Source organism: Peromyscus eremicus, chromosome 14 (genome assembly GCF_949786415.1).
Source record: "Peromyscus eremicus chromosome 14, PerEre_H2_v1, whole genome shotgun sequence".
Classification (NCBI taxonomy): domain Eukaryota; kingdom Metazoa; phylum Chordata; class Mammalia; order Rodentia; family Cricetidae; genus Peromyscus; species Peromyscus eremicus.
The window spans coordinates 83,161,833-83,167,578 of record NC_081430.1 but is presented as its reverse complement, the minus strand read 5'-3'; positions in this window follow the sequence as shown (position 1 = coordinate 83,167,578).

Genomic DNA, 5,746 nt, shown 5'->3' with positions numbered 1-5,746 from the left:
ACAACCGGAAGTCAGGCAGGCCGCAGCACCCGCCCTGCAGCGAGGGGTGTTCGGAGGGAACCACTAGCAGGTGGAGGTGGAGCCAGGCCCGTAGCCTTAGCTGTCGGGGTGCTGGGGATCTGTGATGCAGTCAGGCGCCCGCCAACTTAGATTAGTATTCTTCGAGGACAGCCACCCGGCCACTGGGGCGCCCCCGAGTTCAAGCCTTCCCTGCTTTTCCTCAGAGCTAGTTCTCTTTGGCGCCCTTTGCTGCCCCAGGCCGTTCTGCCTCCGCACTCTAGGAAGAGACCTGCTAGAGGACACAGGCTTTGAACTCGGATCTCAGCCATCATGACGTTAGACTTAGGCGGACTTGGGCAGGTGACACTGCCTCCCTGAGCCTGGAGTTCCTCAAGCATATGCATGTGCTTTATTGCCCTGTCTCCTTGGTCCCCCAAACAGACTAGAGTTCCAAAGAAACTGTAAAGGGCTCTCTTATTTGTCTTTTTAGAACACTGGTTCTCAACCCATGGGTCGGGACTCCTGGGGGGTGGGGCATCAGATATCCTGTATATCAAATATTTACATTACGGTTCATAACAGTAGCAAAATTACAGTTATGAAGTAGCAACAGAAATAATTTTATGGTTGGGGTCACCCCAACATGAGGAACTGTATCCAAGGGTGCAGCATTAGGAAAGGTGAGAACCACTGTTTTAGGAGCTGAAAGACTTCACCAACTAGCCTCACTGTGCTTCATCTCCTGATTCTTTCCGGTCCCTAAGCAAACTGCAGCCAAGCTAACTGCTCTCCACCCATCCTGTGCATTCTGGAAGCCGATTGTTACCCAATTCTGGGAATGTAACATGCTAATCTTATGGGGGTTATAGTGTTTTGTCCAGTGCTGTATCCCACTGGCATAAGTTATATAAAATAAATATTTGTAGGCTTCCCACTCCTCAGCTTTGGGTATACCATTCTGTCCATTGCCTTACAACGAAAGCACATCACATCCCTTCCCACTCATTTGCTTGCTCTTAAATCCCTAGACCTGTAAGCCTGACTTCCTAACAGGGGAGGTATTCCATGAGCTTCAGCTGAATAAATAACAGACTAATGTATGAACAAACGAACGAACGAACCACCCAGTGCCCATTGATGTGTGCTTGTTTTACTTGAGTTATTTGGCCTAATCCACCAAACCTTCACATAGCCTTCACTTGCTGAACCCCGGAAACACTGCCACTGGAATCTTGGAGCATTGGACAGAATCCCTCCGTAGAAATAAAGAAATCATCCGTTCCCAGCTGCTGCTCATAATTGGGTCTGGAATGTCCTTCATCGGGTTAGTTTCGAAGTTTCCACTTTCACTTTCTCCACTCTGCCTTCACACCTCTGTCCAAGATCCTTCTAAAGTACGAAGTTAATCCTGCCACTCCCCTGCTTGAAGTCTTCAGTAGCTTCTGCCTATCTATAAAGCCCAAACTCCTCAGCTAACCCAAGCAGCTGATAATCTGGCTTCTGGGTTCTGATCTCCATCCTCATTTTCACAGATGCTGAGCATTAGTCATAATTCACTGCTGGCCGTCACCCCAGGGCACTATTTCACTCCACATCTTTGTGTGGGCTGTTCCTTCCTTTTTATCTGGGAACTTTTAATTCCCCTTAAGTCTCTTCCTGACTCTTTTCTTATTCTTCTCTGGTAGAGTGAGCAGGTACTTTATAGTTCCAAAGTAGTGTTTCTAACACTACAGTGCATTATACCATAATGAATTATTTAAAACTGTCTGTCTTGGGGCCAGAGAGATGGCTCTGTGGTTAAGAGTATTCAGTGCTCTTCCAGAGGACCAGAGTTCTGTTCCTGACACCCACATCAGGTGGGTCACCATCACCTTTGTCTCTAATTCCAGGGGAATCCAACCCCTCTGTTTCCATGGACACCTGCATAGTCCCCCAGAACAGACACCCATCATTAAAAATAATAAAGTTTTTTTTTAAAAAAATACCCATAATCCTGTCACCACTCTTGGCTAAGCAAGGGGAAACAGAGACCATTCTCTCTTTCTGAATCGTCTGCTCACAGCACAGTGAGTGGCTAGCCAATCAGTAATTGAGAAATGACTAAATACAGAAGTCCTCACGACATTGCTGAGGACTATAAGAACAACAGCCGGGAGCTACATCAATCTCTAGCTGCCGAGGCTGCTGCTAACACTTCTTAGACAGTTGCTCAGTACTTTTTGGTTTTGTGCTAAGAGTTGAAGCTAGTGCTTCAAGCATGCTAAGTAAGCACGCACTCTGTCACGGAGCTACACCCCAGCCTCCCCACCCATGGTTACATAAGTTTTTCATGGCTTTTATGATTAACTTTTGAGATCCTTCTCTAAGTTTTAGAAGCTCAAGCTTAGGTATGGTGGGGCAAGCATATATCCTGGAATTTTAGTGATCACCCAAATTCATCCTTGATTTTTACAGTCTTAGCCTGGGCATGTTCACACATGCTTGTAATCCAAGAATTAAGAAGGTCGAGGTAGGAGGGTCATGAATTCGAGGCCAGCCTAGGCATAACAGGATCCTTTCTCAAAAAGGAGAGTAGACTGGGAATATAGCCCAGTGTAGACTGTTAACTAAAGCCTAGCACGCATAATACCTTAGCTTTAATCCCCAGTACTGCCAAAAAATGTTTTTAATACATACGAATGAATACATTTGTACATGATCGCATGCAAAGCCCTTGCCAGAGAATAAAGGTTGAAATGTCTTCCGTGGTCCGCAAGGTATGATCCTATAAGCTAGTACGTTCTTCTGGTTTGTTTATTTGTATAGCCTCTCTAAACACAGCTCTGCCTAGACCAATGGTTCTCACCCTTCCTAATGCTGCGACCCTTTAGTACAGTTCCTCATGTTGTGGTGACCCCCAACCATAAAATTATTTTTGTTGCTTCTGTTATGGATCATAATGTAAATATCTGTGTTTTCTGATTGTCTTAGGCTACCCCTCAGAGAGTTGTTCAATCTCCAAAGGATTACAGGTTGAGAACCACTGGCCTGTAGGGACATATGCTCATAAAAGCAAGTGGTGCCAGGCAGTGGTGGCGCACGCCTTTAGTCCCAGCACTCGGGAGGAAGAGCAGGCGGATCTCTGTGAGTTCGAGGCCAGCCTGGCCTACAGAGCAAGATCCAGGACAGGCACCAAAACTACACAAAGAAACCCTGTCTCGAAAAATACAAAAACAAACAAACAAACAAAAAAGCAAGTGGCAGCAAGGTTCAGGTTTCTGGGTCCAACTTTCCATTATAGCCTCAATATGCCTATGCGTACACATGACCTAGTTCATTCTTAAATTAGGAAAAATGCACACTTTCAAATTACGTAACAATTTTGTGGTTTTTAGAAAGGACTAACTAGTTCCATGAATGGAACACTACTCAATGGTCAGGTCACCTTGACTAACACACACAAATTTCTTTCTCTTCACCTCAAATCCTCTAGTATTTGTGTATGTGGTCCAAACAATGCTTTCACTTCTTTACATGTGTGCATGTGCTGTGGGATGTTCTGTATGGCAAATGAGTTGCTGATTGGTCAATAAATAAATCACTGATTGGTCAGTGGCCAGGCAGGAAGTATAGGCGGGGCAAGGAGGAGAATAAAGCTGGGAAGTGGAAGGCTGAGTCAGAGAGACACTGCCAGCCGCCACGATGAGAAACAGCATGTGAAGATGCCGGTAAGACACGAGCTACTTGGCAAGGTATAGATTAATGGAAATGGATTAATTTAAGCTGTAAGAACAGTTAGCAAGAAGCCTGCCACGGCCATACAGTTTGTAAGCAATATAAGTCTCTGTGTTTACTTGGTTGTGTGGCTGTGGGACTGGGAGGTGATAGAGATTTGTCCTGACTGTGGGCCAGGCAGGAAAACTCTAGCTACATGCGCGTGTGTGTGTGTGTGTGTGTGTGTGTGTGTGTGTGTGTGTACGTGTGTACGAATATTACTGGATGGGACTATACATCCTGTCCTTCCATCTCTGAATTCCTTTAAAATATGGACTAAAGCCATAGAGAGTCACTGTGTATTATCAATGGCACCCAGATTTCATCTACTGGTATATACAGCTATACTTTACAATAATGAATAGATTTCTCTATCGCGAAAACCCAGACCCTTTGAGGAGGCTGTTTTTGAACTTAATAGAAATGGAATCACAGTCCTTGTATCTCTCTGTGACTGACTTTTTTCTCTCTCCACATTATGTTTTGAGGATTAATTCACATTGATAAGATGAGCTATCCTGTATTGGTTTTCTTTCTTTTTTAAGATTTAAAAATTTTGTTTAGGGATGGAACGTGGGACTTCTGGAAGAGCAGCAAATGCTCTTAACTGAGGAGCCATCTCTCCAGTTTGGTGCATTGATTTTCATTTTTACAACGTTTATTTCACTTCCCGGGTTGAAGTGAAGAAAAATATAAAATTCTGGGTGAATAGATTTGGGTATAAGCGGGTTCTCCTCAACTCTATCAAAAAAAAAAGGGCTTCCCTATCAGCAACCAGCCTCCCTAACCATGTTCCAGCTTCTACGGCGGCCGAGGCAGGCCTCACAACCTGTTCTCCCTGAGATCTGAGGTGTGAGATTTTGATGCTAGGTAGAATTCAGACTCCTGAGGTTGTTGGAGGGGTCTGAAGAAAGATGATCGCTTTGGAGGTGTCTCAACATGGAACTTGGAGGCAGAGGTCAGGAGCTGAGACGAGAGCCATGGGGAAGCCGAGCAGTCCACGCTCCAAATTCTTCAAAGGGCTGTGTAAATTCTTAGCAAGGATAGGAAAGATGGCATTTCAAGAAACCTTCTGGGCTGGCTTTCAGAGAACCCAATTTGCAACGGGGATGGGAAATGGCAGGGGTCAGCCAACCAGCTCGGGGGCTCCAATTTGCATATTCATAAGCCCCCATGCGGGTTGGCTGTGCTAAGCAGCCCACGGTCCCCAGTAGGGTTGGGTCTGTCAGATAGTGTCTCTGCACTGAGAAGGGGCAGAAGCCTCCCCCAACCCAGCCACAGCACCTGGCAGACTTAGGGAGGACGACAGGAAACCAAAAATCACTTCCTGACCCTGGCTCTGTCTGCCCAAGGCTGGTGAAGACTGGGTAGCTGCACTAATGGGGATCAGACCTCCCTGAGGACTTCTTCTCAGTAAGTGATGCCATCCCTTCCACTTGCCTCGCTAGAGTCTATTATTATTATTATTATTATTATTATTATTATTATTATTATTATTACGATTATTAGTCTATTATTATTATTATTATATGCTTGTAATGAAAGTTTTCACATATTAACTTATTGTGATTACATCGTCACATTTGCTTCATCTATTTATTTCACTTTTTGTTGAAATATTTTAATGAATTCCAGACACGGAGACAGTTTACTCCCCCAAACTACTCCATATCCAGTATCTGGGACAAATCGAAGCTCTTCTTTCGCTAGGGTCTCACACCCTTTCTCCATGAGTCAGTGACTATCACATCCCGCAGCAGAAACTGTGGCTCTGGGACCAATTCCTAAGGGCAGAGCCCAGACCCGTACTTCTAGACCCGTGTACAGCCACACAAAACCATCTCTGATGTCCAGAGGTATTTTCCTAGGTCTGTATCTCGGGCATGTTGCTCCACTTCTCTGGACTTCTGTAAAGTTGAGGGCACGCCATGATGGTCCAAGTTCTGTGATGTTTTCCTCCATTTCCAGAGAAATAACAAAAGGCAGGACAAAC